Here is an 18,600-nt window from a genome sequence, read left to right on the forward strand (position 1 = left end):
TCTTTGTTTCACACCCAGACTTCTCCCTTGTGGCCGGAGAAGCACTGAGTAAGAACATCATTCGGGAAAGCTGTTTACTGAAACCCATAGCATTTGGTGGATCCTAAGTGCAACATAATAGTTTTCTTTCACCAGAGCTTCTCATTACAGGACAGGGCAACTGGGCCTCTGGGCAACAGAGGAGAATAGTTGAGAGCTACAGAGACTGGAAAAGTGAACTCAACTTAGCCCCAGAGCAGTTCTGTTGCATTTTTCAACTAAGTACAGCAAATCCCCCCGCCAAGCAACAGCCCAGGTGGCCATAAATGCTGAAATGCTAACTGCACGTGCGGCGTGCGTGTCTTAGAGAGGGTGTGCAGACAAGCATAGCAGGAGAGCAGCTGAAAGCAAAGCAGAGTGTCCTTCCAGGGAGGCAATGCCACCTGCCACCGGCTCCGGGGAGCTGGGCCCTGCTGCGGGAAGGCTCTGGAGGCACGTGAGAGCGGTTGGACTCTCATTCATCCAAAGCCTCCTGCAGTCACCAAGCAGTGATAGAGTTTCACTCTTCATCCGCTGCAGCCCAGGGCAGGGGCGTCTCCAGAGAAGGAGCTCAGGAGCTTCTCCCGGGACATGCGAAACCCTGGAAGATGAGGGGTGGTCTAGAGGGAGTGCGGCCACTGCCGCACCTTGTGAGTGACCAGCACAGCCAGCACAGCACAGCCACCGGGCACCTCCTGTGCCAACGGGAGTCTTGGGTAGTGGAAGTGTAGCTCATCACTCACCAAATAAAGAGAATATGAAAGGAAACATGGCCTCTAACCCAGCTGGATCTGCTGCCAAAATCAGGCAAGATACCACAGCTCAGTCGGCCTCTGTGCAAGGCCCCCAGGGAGTCAACAGCTGCAAGAAGACGTGGGGACATGGAGAGCTTTGTCGGTCAGCAAGGTCCAACTCACAGCTGACCCTGTGGCCCAGGAATGCTTTCTGTTCGTCTCCTTGACTGGCAAGCTGTGAAATGTTGGCCACACTGCGACCATCCTGACAGCTGGAGGTGGTGAGGAGTATGCAATTCTGTACTTTCAGTACTGCCCTTGATTTTGGGGGGCAAGGCAAGGAAAGTTCACGCTCAATTATCATCAGAGCACGGGGACCTAATTTCAGGCTCTTCCTTCGTAACAAGGAGAGCTGAAATGCCTCCCATCCCCGCAGACAGAACTTTCCATAGCCCTCGAAGGAGGAGGATCTCCACCTCCATCCATTCCGCACAGGACTATAAGCTACATGGGTAGGTGGATACACACAGGGATGACGGATGAATGGACAGACAGATGGATGGATGGCTGTTAAGTGTCACAGACAGGTTGGAGCACAGGCAGACAGCTTGCTGAGTGCAACAGGGCTGCTCCAACCGGGAAGAGCTAGAGGTAGTGCAACAGTCCTGGCTGATACATGACGCACGTGAGAGTCTGCAATGCCTCACATCTCGCAACAGTGAAGGCTCAACCTGTGACCCCCCCCAGCACGCGCCTCACTCAGTAGCTACCAGAATTCCCATATGGCAGTTGCCGAATGATCTGGACTGCTGGGGCCTGTCAGGACAAACACACCAGGCTTCCTGGCATTTCACCCAGGAGTTATGAAGCCGTCACTCGTTCAGGCTGTCTCTGAGCGGTGCCAGCAAGCCTGGGTACGCTGCCTGCTTTTCACCTGATTGTCATTTTTGGATGGTATTACTGAAAGGCATTTTGGAACTTCCAGACCCGCTGGTGAGAACGAGGCCAAATTCCCAGCCTTTCTGCTTCTCCCCTGCTTGCTTTCTTCCGGAAAGTTTTCCATGCTAAGTATAGCTCCTAACAGGTGCATAACCAGAGGGAACTGTCAGGGACGCAGCTGTCCCCACAGAGGCCTGCATCCATCTCCATCTGTCTCGCTGGAGTCATCCACACCGCCGAACTGTGCTCTTTGCACATGGGATGGGGGAGCATCAGGGAGTCAGGCCGGGAGGAGGTACGTGTGTACACACACATGCACAGAGGGAGGATAACTATTCCAGGGAACGCCGCAGACAAAGCCTTGACAGCGAACTAATGCATCCTTTGAGGCTTCAGAGAGCCCTTGCCACACGCAGGCAGACTGCCAGCTAACTCATCTCTTCCTTGCCATGCTCGCAGCCTCATGCCAAGGTCAGGGTTTAAACGAAGCCTGTCTGCTTTGCAATCCCCTGTGCCTCATTTGGGGATGCCACAAGGCTGGTAAGAATCAGCGGCAGAAAATACTTGACCAGGGCCAACCCCCGTGTAATGACTGAAGTGGCTGCCTTGCCACCGCTCCCTTGCCAGCTGCCAGTCCTTGCTGCCACCTTCCCAGCCCCACGCTTCCCAGCCCTTCCAGCCCGGGGAACCGGGGCCAGGAGCGCAGGCAGGACAAAGGCAGCTACACAGCCCGGCTCAGAGGAAACACAGGAGACGAGACACCAGCCCCAGCCCCAGCGGAAGCGGTTAGTTCTGCAACTCAGGTCCCTCAACAGCCGTAACACGCATCAGAGCGTGCAGGTGTAGGATGTCCTCCTTCTTCATGACACCGACCTCCAGACCCACAGTGGTGGCAGGGAGTCCTACCTCAGCCCTGCAGGGGTGAGGTATGGGGTCAGTCTCACTGGACACCTAGTTCTCTCATCTCTGTCGGAGGGACTCCCTACAGAAATAGAGACAAGCAGCAACCCTGCTCACAGACTGAATCACCTTCTTACCCCTTAAGGTGTCGTGACATAATTCCAGGCTGGTATGACAGGAGAGATTAATCATTTTGCGACACACCACTGCTCCTCGCCGCTGCATGCTGCAGCGAGAGCAGCTGATCCGTCATTTACAAAGCTGGGCCCTGGGATGTGTACTCTGTTAACAAGCTGGCTCGACTTAATAGGAGGGTGATGAAAACCATCTGCAGAGCATGGGACGGTACCTTGAGACAACCACCCACGACTGCTCCTGCAACAACGAAGGAGGTTTTTGCGCTCACACTGCCCTACCACAGAACTCACTCCAAACTGCACTTGGGCCACTGAGTCCAAGATCTGAACTCAGGAAACCCAGAGCCCAATTAATAGCTAAAGAGCAGTATCTTAAGCTGCAGGAAACCAAGCCATAGTCAGAGCTGAGAGGCCTGCCTGGGGCTCAGCAAAGGGGTGGGAAGGTCTGGGTGAGAAAGACAAGTCTGTAAATCTTGGGCCTCCAAAGAGGGAAGATCCATTTCCCTTCTTTTATCCTTTGTTCAAATGAAACCACACTTCTGCTAGCAAGCCGCTGCCCAGCCGCACCCCCCTGCAGGAAGAACGACGAGTCCCTGGGTCCTGCAGGCCCTGGGATGGCAAAGCCCCACCAAACTGGGAGAGGACAGCAGCAGCCTGCAGCTGCAGGGCAAGCTCTGAGGCCAGGCAGGTGTCTCAAGGGAGAGAGCCCAGCAGTGACACTGCCGTCTGCACTGCCCCGCTGCATGTATCTGCTTGCTCCCAAGAGGCTCCTCAGCAGGGCTGAGTTCAGGGGATGGCGATGTTTGGGGCCTCCCTGCTCCCCAACACACGCATTTTGCCAGGGCACTAGTCTAACAACTTCAGATGCAGACAACAGCAGGGATTTCATCCAGTAAGAAGGGCAAGATCAAGCGTGTGTTTACTAACACCAGCACTGATGAGACCAGGAGCGTTTCAGTCCAATCCAACAGGGGAGGTCAACCCCAAGCTGCAGAAGTCTCCCAGGATTATTTAGGGAGAGGGCATCAAAGGGAAAGAAGAGGAAAAGAAATGTGCCCATGGCATGTCTCATTTCTAGACATCTCTGAAAAGTCACAGTGCAGCTCAGACGGAGGGAATGAGTTACAGGGAGCCACGAACCTTTCACGACCAGCTCACCTTGCATCGAGGAGACTCCAGCTGCACAGCAGCCCCAGGCCTGAGCCGGGGGCCTCACAGCCTGACATCTGACAGTGCTTGCGGTCCCACTTCAATCCCCTCCTGCCCAGTGCAGGGTTGCACCCCCATCCTACTGCCGGGACCAAAGTGACCGTGCAGGAGAAGCGGTGAAGCTGGCTGTAGACAGCGGCTGGGGAACACGCACCTCGCTGACTTCTACCATGACTCAGCCCAGGAACAGCGAGCGGGGACTACACCTAGCGAGGAAAGGATGCAAATCACATAGCTGAAGTGACAGTAAAAATATGGTAGGTGTTCTCAGACACTAGCATCATTCACTCTAATTCAGGAGGGCTGCACTGTTCAGTCACGCTGCGGAAGAAATATCATCTGAATGTTTAATCACCAGCTCCAGTGCTGGTGAGCAGTGCTCAGGAAGAAGGGACTCCAGTCAGTCTGGGGTAAGCACCTGCTATCAGGCAGCAGAGAACTATCAGGTCAAGAAAAGGTATGGCTGACACCTGTATGCCGTTTTTCTACCAAAGCCTGGCAGCCCAAATCCCAGAGCAGGACAAGACACAGAACAGGCATCCAGCAAAGCCATCTGCAATTGGGCTACGTGGCTGAAATATCTGCAAAAATTATGTGATTCCCTGCCTGGCCAGACACAGGATTGAGAAAGTGTTTTTCTGCCCCTCCATGTCCTCTACTTAGCTAAAAAAGCCTTGAAAAACCCAGGCCAGCGGAGAGGTAAGCTTCTCTTTGTCTTTGCTCTCAATCCTAGCCCCAGCGTGCCTCAAGCTGCCAGCACCCAGGCTACAAGCACATTCACACCCTGAACGCGCTACAAGCACATTCACACCCTGAACGCACCGGTGCTGAGGGGGACCTGGACACGGGAGCTGGGCTCTGACCCTGGACAGGGCCCTCCCCACCCAGTGCCACAGACGAACTTCACATCTAAGCCGCTTCATCAGATTTTGCACCTGTATTTGATGGCATGAACAACAATCCAGCGGGGTCTGATATGCTCCATGGGATTAGAGTTGGTGAATTAAGAATATATAAAGATATTGTCACAATATTGAATATCAGCCCTGGAAGCCCCAAACTGCCAACAGACTGCGCTTTACTGTGAGGTTTTCAGAAACAGGGTGTTGTTCTTAAATCCCCAGCTCCCAGGGCCCTGTGTTTGCATGCAAAATTCCACTTTTGTTATTGCAAAAAACTCTCATAGTTGAAAAGTCTGAGAATGCGGCTCAAGGATTAAACCCTCCTCCCCAGATCTACAGTAAATAAAAAGAATTAAAGCCACATTTGTAAACTCTAAGGATTTTTAGCCAATTTTGTGACTGTCTCAGGCAGTTCTGGCACTGCCCGTAGCTGGTGAGTGAGACTCACTGGGAGATCTGCGGCAGAATAAAGGGGGTTTGACCATGGGGCCGGGACGGTTCTCTCCGATGCAGACGTTTCTGGAAGGGGAAGAAGTGGCAGAAAGGAGGCACAGGAAACAAAAGGGGACATCTGAGACCTATACAAACTGCAACGTGATCTCTGAGCCAACATCTCCTCTCAGTCACGCCTGCCCATCTCTGCAAACACATCTGGCCTTTGCACAGAGGTTTGAGGACAATTTGACCTGGAATCCGAACAATAGGATTAAGCACTGGATCAGCAGAAAAATGATTGCAGATATTTATTATTGCTTGCTATTGGAGAGTTATTGTTACTACAGAACGTTTGTTTCCCTGAGCCACATTGTGTAAGTGTCGGTGCCTTTGCTAGATTTAATGGTCCAATTATCATGGGCTGTGTCACCTCCTCCCCGTTCTGCATGACGAGACCTGCTTTCTTGCCTTCACTCCCCTCTCCTGTTTTCTCCTGTTTTGCTAACAGGCAAACACACCTTTGCTGCTCCTTCATGGGTAGCCTTCTTTTTCACTTCTCCCATGCTTAGGGCTGGTGGGGGTTGGGGAAAGTCAGACAAGTGGAAGAGGCAGCCGCTGAGCTGGATATCTCACCCAAAGAAGGGCTAGTTGGGAGCAGACACACCATGACTTCACGTACAGAGGCTGAGACCTTTCTGTGCTGTGCCCTTTCACAGTGAGCGAAAGGCAGCTCTTCCGCATGGTCACTCGGAGCATTGCTAGCTAGTGGCACAGCTAGCCCCACGGCAAGGCACTTCTAGCTTTTGATTTCGCCCAGCATGAATCCTTTCGCTGCACCGAGGGATCCTGAGGGTGATTCCTCTTCTCTGGGGGAACATCTAATTTTGTTCCTGCGGAGCTGCTCTCAGGTCAAGGTCTCCTGCCAAACAGTGCAGCAAGTCACTGTCCAGTTGCTCCGGCCTCTATCATACGCTGGCCTGTTCAGCACCTGAACAAGCTTCATCTAGCATTAATGGCAGGAGGCTTGGCTGGGACGGCCAAGGAGAAAAGGAGCGGCGGAATGAGGACACTGCCAGACAAGAAAATGCTTCCATCACCTGAGGTAGCTGTGAGGATGTTGCACCCTACCAAATATCAGTCAGTCTCCTATTAGACCCACAATTCATCTTCAAGCAATGTCCTGTAAATATTTCAGGAGCAAAGAAGCTTAACACTGGCACCGCACCGCTAGCAGGGCAATACCTCAGCAGGGAACCAGCACACACAAGGAAATGGGCAGTGCTTCTCCTCCCCACCGTGGCCACTCTGTAGCAGGGCCATGGGGAGAGCTAACAGTTAAATAACGAGCAGAAGGAGGAGGATTGGCTGGGGTGCTGGGGAAGGGGCTACGCTCCTTCTCTGGATCCCTAAGAGCAGCCTGTGGCAGGTCATCCAAGACCTATCCTGAACACAGGTCACCATATCGGAGAATATCAGCTTCTCGCCAGGGTATCCAAAGAGCAGTATAACAAACAGCATTAGAGAGTTTCACAACAGGATCAGACATTTATGTGAATGAGAACAGCATCTGCAGTGACACTAGCTCAAATGAAAATCATAACAGCTATTGATTCTTCTGCTTCAGGGTCTAAGCTGCTTGCCAGCTGGGGTCAGGGTGAAATCTCCCCCCATAGGGTAGTACTGCACAATTACGGGTATTATGGGAGTTTTATGCCTTCCTTTAAGGCATCCGGCCTCGGCTTCTGGTGGAGACAGGATACTGGGCTGGAAGGACTATTGGTCTGTTCAGCTCAGGCAGTTTTTATATCCTAATACAAAATTTATAGTTCTCACGGAGACTCCACGCAGCAAGGCTGCTGCTCTTCGCATCTCCGCTTGCACCGCAAAAGCGGGATTGAAAACTCGGTGCCTCCCAACGCTCCTTGGTGTGACACAACTCCGCAGGCCCTACCTAGGCTCACTGCCTTGCCCAGGCTGCGCTACGGTGGCCCCAGCTTCTCTGAGCATCAACAAGCTGATGCCAAACTTGATGCAGACACGTGATGGGCACAGCGTGCCACGGTCCTGAGCTCCTGGGCTCAAATGATCCCTCAGCTTGCGGAGCAGCCTGGATGACAGGCTCGAAGCACCAGGCCCGCCAGTGCCAAAGGCCTGCACGCAGGACACGTCTTGTTCCTGCTTCAGCATTTACAGCTGACGGGAAACACTGCCAAGCACAATGCTAAGGTGAATCCTTCCCTCTGCCCTCCTCGCAGCTCCACTCCCTGTCCTGCTCCTGGCTGACTCCGAGCCCCTTTGCATCAGCGCACCGGGGCTTGCCTGGCCCTACCCAACTCGCTGCAGGGAGTGAACAATCTGCTTTTTATTTGTTGCAGGGTTAGTTTTCTGCCAGCTCAGCATCCTCAGGACGCTCATCCCACACCAGATGAGCATCATGGAAGTACAAGGAAAGGCTCTGCTTGGCTGGGAGCAGGGATGGGACTGCAGCTTCGACTGGCTGACACTGCTGGCTGCAGCGACGCAAGGCCCCCGGGCCCTTTCTTTAACCTGCGTGTCCTGCCTTTCCCCCATCGGTTGCTTTGCTCTTACTTGCCTGCTTGTCCTTGCGCATGAGCCCTGACTGACCCGTTCGAGTCCTGACTGACCCGTTCTGGCCTCCATACTGAGCAGAGTTACCAGCAGGTTTCCCGGGGAGCTGCGTGGCTGGGCTAGCGCTGAAAGCAGCCTGGGCACAACTTGCCTTCCTTCTGCACGTCCCGGCCCAGTTTCACCCAGCCTAACACTCCGACCTGTCAGCAGGCTCCCAGCACAGGCAGGTAAGTCTGGGCCCTGATGCTCGGCCCAGGGACCTGGGGCCTTAGAAGCTCTGGAATGGCACGGACGCTCCCGGGGGTATATGTCGGCCACCTGGACTGCTCCCACGCTAGGGAGAGCCGCCGCCACAAATCTCTGCAGCGGCAGTTGCAATGCAGGCGGGTTGAAGGCACCCTGTTATTTTAACCAAGCCTTCTGACAGCACCACTCTCTTCAGTGGCCTCACACTGACAAAAGTGCTGGTCTGTAAGGTCAGTCAGGCTGCAGAAGCAAGAATAGCTGCCTTCAAACAGTATCTCAGGATCCACATGGAGGTCCCTTCTGCGTGTACGGACCAACACCTCATTCATCATTCAGATAGCCAGACAGGACCACTCATCTTCATTTGACAACACCTTTTATCTGCAAACACCTAGATTAAGTCTCACGACCAGCCTGTGAACTGGTCAGGATCATTAGCTTCCTCTCACCCAGCTGGGGTCACCTTGCCCTGGCTCGGATACTGCACGGGGCTGGGGAGGCACAGAACGGCCTGGTGCAGTCGTGACTCTTACGGCAGGACTTTTCCAAGAAGTCTGAGGAGCCCATATGCCCCCAGCTTGCTGAGCTGATTATTTTGGTGTCCAAGTGGAAGCTGAGTCCTGCAGTCGCAGCCCACATGGTTAACTTGTGGCTTGCCCTAAGGGAGTCAACGGCACTGCTGGGAATAGAACCGGGAGTCCTGACTCAGGCTTTCTGCAAAACCACAAGGCCTGCTGTTTCCAAGCCTGTTTTTGCACTCCTCTATCCTTGCTAGGGCCAGCACAGCTCTGGAAATGGCAGGGTTTTAGCTGCTTTTGCAGAGGTACAAGGGGATCTTGCTGTTGCTGCGGTGCTCAGGCACGGACTGCCAGGCATGTGGAGCAGAGCGGGCTGTAACCCCCCTCCAGCCCTGGCTGGGCTGCAGCTGGCTCTGCCGCCAGACCCCCGACAAGGAGAAGTTGGAGCAGCAGGGCTGCTCCGCACGCAGCGGCGCTCCAGCAGCCTCTCCCCTTTGGGTTTGCATCCAGCTGCTCAACTGCAGTAACTTCCACCTTCCCAAGGTTCCTACTTCCCACCTACTCAGTACCACCAGATCCCCCTCAAGCACCTCTCCATCCCACCAACTGCTGCCCCGAAGCTCCTCTACCTCCTCCAGGTCACTGCCGTTCCCAGCGCCTCCCGAGCTGCTCTCCCCACGCGGTCCCAAGGCAATGCCTTTCCCACACCCCTGCCTACCTGGGTTCCCCCGCCAGCCACCTGGGCAAGAGCCGGCACGTGCTGCGAGGCTGAAGCTCCCCACGCCACGACCGACCGACAAGCCCGCCCAGGCAGACTGGCTGCCTCGAGTCACTACGCTCAGGTCAAACAGCTCCGGAGGCTGCACGCAGGCCCGGTGTCTAAACTGAACACTAGGCGACACTTTCGCAGTCTAGGCCAGGCCAAACTCAGGGTCATGCCACCTAGATGAGATTTTGAAATATAATCCTCCACTTTACTCCCTTTCAAGACACTTCTCCTCCTTGCCCCATCCCCTGCCTTCCACAGAGGCAGGCAGCTGCACCCCAGGCTTTGCTCCCCTCTCCACCTCACATCATAGCACCGTGCTGAATTTCCCCTTCACCCCCCTCCCCTCCCTGGGCTCTGTCCGTCCGGGAGAACAGTGCCCTTACTCATATGGGGATGTTGACCAAATCATAAAGAAGACGTAATGACATTGTCTCAGCTGACAGGCTGATCAATGCTTTTCATGCAAAATTATGCTTTCTGCGACTAATAAATATTGATCTTTTTTGTTCCTGTGTAGCACTGCAATAAACAGTGACTTAAATATCTGCCAGCACTAAGCATCCTCCGCTGCCGTCCATCCCAAGCAGCTCTCTCTCACCACGCCAGCTCCTCTGCAGCCAGTGACCTTTTGCATTTGTTTCTACATTTGTTTCAGCCCACGTGACGCTGCGATGCAAAAGCACAATGCCTCATCCCAAGGAGGGCACAGCATCTCCGGGAAGACCCATCTCCCTTTAATTTTCTGTCCTTTAAGCAGTGCTTATGTGACAGTGTTCATGGAAAGAACTTGAGTGGAACTGGAACGAGGGCTGGGGAGGGGGAGCAGGGCCATATCCTGGGTGCATTCAGGATAAGAAACTGGAGAAACCGGGCCAAGTGCAGAACGAATGGAAACATTTACAACTACTTGGCAGGGGAATCATGTAAACTCTAATGGGCATGGTCAGACTGCTTGCAACTCCTTAAATCAAAGCTATGAAGCTTGGTAGCAAGCGCCTGGCTACAAGCTTTGCTGGACACAAGGCGTCTATTCAGCCCTGCTTAAAACCCTGGGTCCCTTTCGCGGCTGTCCTGCTCTATTTGCTCCTCCGCTGGAGAGGGGTCAGGCAATGCTCTGCTCGGCGTTTCACACCCACTTGGCTCTCCCACCTCCCCGGGCGCCACACCAAAGCGCAAGGCAGCAGGGGCTCAGGCCTGCTCCCATATGCAGCAGGGTTCCCTCCCAGAGGAAGGGAGTGTACTCTCCAAAGGATCTGGGTGAAATCATCTCAGGAGGCGAGAAAAACACCCTGACAGTGCAAAGCAAATTCCTGTAGCGCTCAGCAAGCCTCAAGTGGCTGAGTTTGTCCAGGAATGCCAAACCAGAGGCAGAGATCTCAGGAGAAGGGCTGATTTCACGTTCCACCCAACCCCATCCTGGCTGGGGAGCAACCTCTCCCCTGCTCACCGTGGTGCTCGCAGAAGGCAGAGTGGCGAGAAGGTGACCTTAACCCACAGGGGCTCCTGAAAGGCTTACGTGTGGATCACTGCCCAGGTGACAGCTCAGTTCAGCTTTGTTTCTAACAAACACCCACCCACCAGCGCAACGGCAGCCCTGTGCAGCTCACCAGGCAATGGCAACGCACGCGCGCAGGCCGGGAGGGAGCTAGCGTGGAAGCAGCCGCGGGTTTGGGCAGTGAAATGCCTGGTGCACGTTCACTGTGACTGTTCTGCTCAGATGAGGACCGCAGAGGGTTTCCCTGAGCAGGATACATGGGTTTGTGAGGCAAACCAACACCACCAAGAGAAAGGGAGAAAAACAGTATCTGAATAGTCAGTAGAGAAGCAAAAACAACCTTTGAAGCAAAAGACCATACAGCAAAAAATCTAACATAAAAGCACCAAAGCTAACGTGTCCTATTACGGCTCACCTGACTGAGGAACAATTTGGTCGCAGTTGGGCTCGCAGGTCTGAGAGTGTTGTAACTTCCTGGGGTTCAAGAGAAGGGGAGGGAGAGCTATTTAGGATGGGACCTTCTTTCTCCAGTGGACTGCAGCCTTAGATATAAAAATATAGATTATTTTGATATCCAGATTTTTAGTGCTGAGCCCCTGGAGCAGCCCTCCCCAGCCAGGATCCCAAACATCCGCTGCAGTGTGTGGGAAGAGTTTTGTGCCTCCGAATGGGGTCCACAGCAACCATTAACGCACTCTAAAGTGTGAGCCACCTACACCCACACCTACACCAGCCTCTGGGGAAATACAGGAGACAGGGGAAGGCCTTAAAGCCCGCTCTACTCCAAGGGGTTATGCCTCTCGTTACAGGGAGGGACGTCTCTTCCCCTGGGATTCACAGCTCCAGACTCACTCCCCAGAGAGAGGTGACAGTCCTTCCCCGTCCCAAATAGGGCAGACATTGCTCTTCTCGCAGCTCTCCCCTGTGCAGATGCATCAGGTAGGTGGCAGTCAGGAAGTTTGAATATTTGACATCGAACAGCCACCGGAAAAAGTCCTGGGATAACTTTTGGACAAAAGGCTGAAAGCCAGCTGAGAAGGGCCTAATCACTAGGCTAGATGGTGTCTGCTGCTGGCCCGGTGCGTCCTTTGGGACGCTCTGCAAAGCGAACAACTGTCCCAGGGTAAGCAGAGCGTTCCTCTCTCCGCCTCCAGCCAGCCCCCAACAACGCTGGCTTGCAGTCCCCTGACAAGCAGGAGGGTTGTGACCATCAGGCTATGACACAAGGGAAGGCAGCAGCCACGAACGCAACACACACGCAACACACCCAGAGAAGCAGCACTGTGCTCTGGTAACTGCATCCTATCCGCTCTGTAACTTCTGATGGAGCAAGTCAAACCCTAACACTCAGCTTCAGGGACTTGCAGAACACAAGGTCAGAAACACAGGTGCCTCGGGAACTGAGGTACTGCCAGAGCTGTGCCTTTGAACCCACGGCAGTGTTCAGAACAACCCTTTTGGACACAAGTAGTTAATGCTTCCTAAATCTTGTGTTGGGTTCCTAAATTCTGATGGGGCTCAGCCCTGTTCTCACCAGATCTCACTCCATTCCCTCTTCTCTTCCCATCTCCTCCTAAATGAGGAGGACAGCATTTCCCTGTCTCCCAGGAGTCCAAGAAAGAGAGCTGCACTGGAGAGCGTGAAGTGTGAACTCAGATACAGGTCTGAAAATAGATTGATGATGACAGGGCAGAGGCCTGGCTTCAGTCACTCCTGTCTGGCAGAGCGCAAGTGATTGCATTTGTTTACTCCACGTAGTTTGGAAATAGATCGCTTTGCTGAAGCAACCAGACTCATACGCACCACCAGCAAAGGAGTTAAGTTGCGACAGTGAACCAGAAAGCAGGAAGGGCCAAAGGTCTCCCGTGCTCTGTAAAATTTCAGGAATTCCCACGGGTGCCGTACACACACACACACACACACACACACACACACACACAGATTCTAGCAGATGATCCTTCTCACTGCTCCACTTTCTACCATCGATCCATCATTTTTTCTGTGTTTTGGCGGAGCTACTGTAATGCATCTTGCCCCATTTCTTTCTGGAGACCCTGCTCAGTCAGGCAAGGACCAGCCCTGCCTTTCTCAACCTGTGTCGGCATCTGAATGGTGTTTAGGATGACCCGAGACTCAAGAGTGTGCCCCGCTTCTTATCCTTCCAGCACAAAACATGCCTTCAGCAGCAGTTTTAACATGTCCTGCTTCCCCCTTCCCTATGCTGACAGCTGAGTGCTGAGGAGGCATTTCATAGCACCAGGCCTAAGGTGAAAAAACCTGCAAATCAAAAGACACAGACTCTGGACTAGGGAGCTTAAAATAAAATGGCATCTCCCCCAGACTATGAGTGGGCTCGCTAAAGAGCACTTCCAGGCCTGAGACCCTCCCCTTGCCCATCCCCCCGCTGGGAAAATCAGAGAGGCCAAAGGCTGCTGTTCCAGCAGATTTGCAGGAGTGGGAGTTGAAGAATCAATGAAGCTCTGAAAGCCAGTGGGGAAAGTCATTCTGCACCTTCCTGACACCAGGAATAAATGATTCAGTGGGGGGGGGGGAGAGGGGGAAGCTCAAATGAGGCTGGAATTACCCACTGGAGAGATATTTCATCTTGAGGAATTGCACTTGCTGCAGCGTTCATCTCACTGAGCCACAGCAAGGCTTTAATATCCAGCAAAAGGTCAAATCTAAACGGGAACTGTTACAGCTTCTCGGGGCCCCCGCCGCCCGCCCACCGCCACTGTGCTCCCCAGGCCCTCGAGCGGGGCAGCGTGCGACCGCGAGCCGAACCCGCGCGCCCGGCCCCTGAAGCGCCCCACGCACGTAACAGCACTCGAGGTGCTCACGGGTCGTGGAGTGGCTCTGCAAACACTCGTCAGCCCGTCCCACCCTCGCGAGGTATTATCACGCCCAGTTTATTAACAACCATCTTCCCGATTAATTACAGCACTTCCCATCTCGCAAGCCCGCTCTTAACTCTGCCTCACTCATCTCTCCTGATGAGCCCGGCAGTGAAACCTGTGGGGCTCAGCTGCACGGGCGCTGCTGCAGCCACGAGACACGCGCTGCCCATGACCCCGTCGTACAAGCGCCCGTGGAGTTAGTTCTCCAAGGCAAGGCAGAAAGCAGCCCCGGGACCAAGATGCCCTCTGATCTTGTGCTCTGCTACCCAACAGCAATACTGTATAATCTGGGGCTCTGCTTTGATTCAAGGGCAGCATTTTTTTAATTAGCCCCCCTTGGTCTTAGTCTTCGGCCACGTCTCCTCTTGGTCTGCACTTGGCCTACACCTGCCCTCTCCATGCTTCAAAAGATGGGGGGCTTCTGCCCACGCAGCACCACCAGCCTTTGGTAGCCAGCAGCAGGGCTCCCTTTGTGGTAGAAGGGACCTGGATCCCTGGAGGCTTTGCCATCCTCTTCTCACCTGTCTCCTCTCTCTATCCCTTCATAGAAAAGCCAGAATAAATACCGGGAGCGGGTTGTCTAAACATCCTTCCACCTTCACACCAGTTTGCCCTGGGTGCTCTAGTACGGCCTCTCCCACTCTCGCAGCAAAAGGTGCAGTCAGCATTGGGTTAACGGCACTTCCAAGCTCAGACAGCTTCGCGGAGCTATTAACCGGCCGCAGCCGACACAGCCGCCTTCCCTCGCAACAGAGAAGGCCACGAGTTCAGCTGAGTCCACCCAGAGCCCAGCAGGAGAGGTCCAGCACATGCCTAGGAGGAGCCTGAAGTCCTGTGTGCAGAGCTTTATCATAAGGCCTGAGCCTTGCTGCTAAGGGCATTCTGCTGCTGTAGAGCCCAAGAACAACAGAGCAGGGCTCTCCTCTGCCAGAGCACGCAGCGAGAAGATCAAGCAGGAGGCCAAAGCAAAGGCCTGATGCAGGGAGAGCGGCTGAACTGGACCACATATGATTAACTCCCGCCTTCCTGGGCTCCTGGACACAACCCATCCCAGGTCAAAACACAGGAGCTCATTTGGACGGCCTCCTGCACCCACTCCCTCTCGAAGAGGGACCCCATACAAAAAGGAAGGGGGAATCAAGCGCCTGTCGCAGAACGTCCCAGCAACCTCCAACCCATCAGCTGCCTCACAGGCCTGCGAAGCTCCAGCAGATGGTTGCACTACAGCCGGGCTGCCTGAGCATCTTTATCAAGCTGCAGAACCAGCAGCCAGGAACAGACATATCTGCTTGGGTGTCTTGAGCAAGGTGAATTTGGGGTGAATGCTGGAAGCTTCCAGATGTTTCCACTCAAGGCATTTAATTGAGCAAGGCACCTGTTTATTGTAAAGGAAGGTGGGATTTCAAGGCACTTGAGGGCTGCAGGAGGTGGCTGTCAGTTCCTTGCTCTTTTGAAAACGTCACTGCTTTATATATGTTCTCCGAGCAGAACTGCAATGACTTTCTGCTGGTGCCCTGGTCCTGACCTGCTGCCCTGGCAGTCAGCTCTGCTCCTGCCCCCCGCTCCTGACCTGGTGTCTCTTCCCCTGCTTACCTCCCGCATTGCTGCTGGCTCTGGGGAACCCCGGCCCTGTCGGATTTCTCCAGAGCAGGAGGTTATTTAAGGAATATGTTTTTATGAGGATCACATTGCATGTTCAGGTCTGCTTCTAATATCTGAATCTTTCTGCCTCCTCTCAACTGCAGTGTGTGTGAGTCCCGGGTGGTCCTTTGGGGCTGTGGGGGTGACTCTCCTCATACTCACCTGCCTCATAGCCCCCCTGGCCATCTCAGTCCTCCCACTTCTACTCCGTTATTGCTTCTGTCTCCCTCCACCCACACATCTGCTCAGCCTCTCCTCAACAATTTGCACCCTTCTTCCACGCCTCAGACTCAGTCCTGCTCTGGGAGTTTGGTATCCCTTTCCCAGGGTGTAGCCTAATTCTCCAAGAATGAATTAGGCATACGGGAGCTGTGGAGAGGGAGAGAGAGGTAGCGGGAGAGCTTTCTGCTTCCCATTCACCATCCTTTTGCATGATAAAGGTGGGGGTCCAGAGAAGAAAGGAGTGAACTGAAACCCTTCCAGAACCTCTCGCTGTCCCCCCAAAAGAAAACCAAGCAGGGCAGAAAGCTGATCACAGGCAGATTTTACTCCAAGCAGGTCTAACAATTAGCTTGTGCATTTGGATTTATAGCAAAACTGGTCCCAAACTCCAGGACCTTGCAAGGAAACAGAAAGATGTGAGAAATGGCAATTCTTCTGACAGCCTCGTGCCTCCCACCTTCTGCTTCAGCTCGTCCATCGTGACCTGAAGCCCCCCTGCTTTCCTATTCGGGACCTTGTGAAACTCAGCCAATGCACCTCCCTCCTGCCCAGCAACCGGGGCTGCCCTTCCAGCCCTTCCTGACGAACAGGCTGCCAACCGTGAGGGACAACACACTGGTTTCTGTGCGATGCGGACAAACGCCCCTTAGGGAATTGCCTGAAACTACCACTCTCATTTTCTCTTGTGACTTAAGCCAGATTTTGTTATGTACAGAAAGATTAAATTTTGCTAAGGCTAAGACAAGATAATTTTTTGTTCAAATATTTACAGTTTAAGCTCAATAGAAAGTCAACAGAATCCCGCTGGACAACACTTAACTATCCACGTCCCCCCCCCCCCCCCAAAAGGGTTTTAATACAATATTTAAAAAATCCACAGAGATGTCCAAAATTCAGCCTTCTTGACTGTTCCTAGGCCAGGCTGAATCTGTGCCATACATCCACGTCTCTCAGGGAAGCAGACACACAAGAAGCTAGAAGACCTTGCTGGCCTTTCCTTCCTAACAACACTGACCATGTGGACACTGCCACCAGCCCCTCACATGGCAATGCTAACAGGGGAGTCGGAGACTGTCTGTGAACTGGAACCAGCAGCCACATATTTGGGAAGCCAACGCTGTGGAAAATGTGGTCAGATTGCTTCTCCTGGTGTCTGGCTTTGTCAAGCTGTTTGTCTTCTGGAGACAAGATTGCCCTGGCAATGACCTGGAGGTGTCATTGGGAGATTTTGTCCTTTCTATTCAGATGTATAAATTCAAGCCTCAAACTTGTGGTTGGCAGAGAAGAGGGGCAAACAAACAGCAGAATCATCTGCCGTCAGTTCCTGACAACCCAACGCAGGCAGCCGCACAGGCCTGCAACAGTTATCCCTCCTGTCTGTGAGCAATGTTTGAATACAGAGGTAGCAACTCGAGAGCCTGTCACAGATTTAAACTGCTCAGAGTCAAGCACGACAACAGAAAAACTAAAAAGGATAGATACTAAGTGCACTGCCACATTCACGCTCTGTTCATTCCTGTCCAGGAACTCTGGATCTCAGCCATGTCCAGGAGCTTCCTGAAAGTTGTGCCCTCATACACTCTCCTGTCTGGGCGGCTGCTTCTCGCAACTACATTGCAGAAGCAATGTTTTACTAGCAGAAGCAGGCTGAATTCACTTAGAGCAGCAGTAGACATTTGGCAGCCTGGGGAATGTCTCCCATCCACCCAGCTTTCCTGACTGCTTCTGATGATGTCTGTCTGCTGCTCACCCCACCCATGGACCCTCTTCTTGGCATGTCAACCTATTTCAGGCTCCCCTCATCCACCTTTGCCACTGCTCATGTCTTTCTCTGGTGTGTGCATCTGATTTTTAATGGCTATCTGGGAGTAAGCACAGTTCCAGTTTCAAAAAGCTCCTGCAGCAGATGCAGAAACTCAAGTAGGAACTGCTCTCTCCCTTCAGTGCTCCCTTACAAAGGCCTAGGGGTGAGAGGGAAAAGCTGATCTCCCACTGATAAGCACGGGCAGAATCCCTAAGCGAATAGCTGTGAAGAACAGACATCTTCAGAGGGTATTCCCATGGGACGAAGGCAGAGTTGATTTAACAACCTTATTTCCCTGAATGGACAACCAGCTTCCCCAGGGAGTCAAAACGAGTTTCTGAGACTTCTCAAACAAGCAGTACTTTTCTGAAACGAAGCTCCTACCTTTGAGGATTTCTCATTTATCTCCCAGTGCCCTGGACGCTGCGTAAGCAGCTCTCTGTTCACGTCTGCTCTGGTCTTTCATGTAACTATGTCCTGCAAAAGGCTCAGCAGCAGCTGCATCCCATGCCAACTTTCCTCCTTGGCAGATGCAGAAACATTTCCATGCAGCTGTGGGGTGTGCGTGTGACCCTGGTGTGATCCTCCAAATCCACCAGGCTCACAGAGAACGCAGGAGCGTACACAACTCCCTCCTCTCGGTCATCACCATCCTCTCCTCTGACAACTAAGCCACAGACCTACAGCCAGCAGCTCAGCGTTCCCCCTGTGCTGCAGAATAAGGGACCGCTGAGGCGGGAACGCAGACAATATCCTAAACAAAATCTGCTGTTTACAAAGTCCTCTGCAAAACTGTTTACATTGCTGGGGAGAAACCATGGAGGAACAGCAGCTGGGGCATTTTCTTCCCAGTGCTCCTGTGGGAGTGGAGCTGACGCATGTCTGGAAAGGGTGCAAACTTATGAGGGAAAGCAAGAGGCAGCAAAATCCCAGCACCACCCACTCCCCCAGCCTGCCAGGACCTCTGGCTACCTCAGTGTGCACACACGCTGCTTCCCTGAGCGCACTCCAAGGGAGTTGGCATGTCCCTAAGGGCACGGAGCAGCGCAGCCGTGTCAGCTAGTACCGACACATGCGCCAGGGACAGCCAGCCTCAGGCTCCAGAGCAGTGCGTGCTGTGGTGAGGCTGGTCAGGGGCTGCTGGG

General features: G+C 53.5%; 1 long non-coding RNA gene across 2 annotated transcripts in view; it reads right to left on the reverse strand.

Annotated features, from left to right (window-relative positions):
• The window catches only part of LOC112992289 (uncharacterized), a 121,911-nt gene that overhangs the window by 72,870 nt on the left and 30,441 nt on the right, over positions 1-18,600 (reverse strand). The window contains exon 5 of one of the 2 annotated variants that reach the window (XR_010390818.1): positions 3,887-4,143. The exons of the other annotated variant lie outside the window; for it this stretch is intronic. This is a non-coding gene — a long non-coding RNA (uncharacterized LOC112992289). The remainder of the gene's footprint in view (positions 1-3,886; positions 4,144-18,600) is intronic. 2 annotated transcript variants of the gene reach the window in all.

This window comes from Dromaius novaehollandiae, chromosome 10 (assembly GCF_036370855.1).
Source record: "Dromaius novaehollandiae isolate bDroNov1 chromosome 10, bDroNov1.hap1, whole genome shotgun sequence".
In the NCBI taxonomy this organism is placed as follows: domain Eukaryota; kingdom Metazoa; phylum Chordata; class Aves; order Casuariiformes; family Dromaiidae; genus Dromaius; species Dromaius novaehollandiae.